We start from the raw sequence: 450 nt of genomic DNA, 5'->3' as shown, positions 1-450 counted from the left end.
AAAAGCAAAAAAAATAAAATCACTAGACTATTAATGAAATTGGAATGATCGTGTGAGGGTCGTTGATATTTAAACAAGTTGTTTTCACTTCCTACAAAAGGCCTTCTCTAAAGAAACCTCTTAACAACCATTCCCTCACAATTGATGAATATGATCTTGAGTGGGTCTAAATCCCTCACCAATATTCTCTCATTATAAGCACAAAAATGGTGAACCTTGTTATAAGTAAAGAGGATCTTGATCGGTAGGCGAAGTTCAATCATTGGCCTATTTTATTCAACTTTCCTAGGTCTAAGTCTGGCTAAAGGGAATTTGCAATTTGCTACTAGACCTATTTACTACTTGATAATCATCATGTGAGTGTTAAGAGAACAAATACTCTCCTTGTTATATTGAAAGTGTTCCCCTCGCAAGTGACTCAAATGATTCGATTCATTATTGTCAAATTGA

This window comes from Phalaenopsis equestris, unplaced genomic scaffold, assembly GCF_001263595.1.
Source record: "Phalaenopsis equestris unplaced genomic scaffold, ASM126359v1 Scaffold000147, whole genome shotgun sequence".
NCBI lineage: Eukaryota > Viridiplantae > Streptophyta > Magnoliopsida > Asparagales > Orchidaceae > Phalaenopsis > Phalaenopsis equestris.
The sequence above is the reverse complement of the archived record's forward strand: the minus strand, read 5'-3'. Positions refer to the sequence as shown.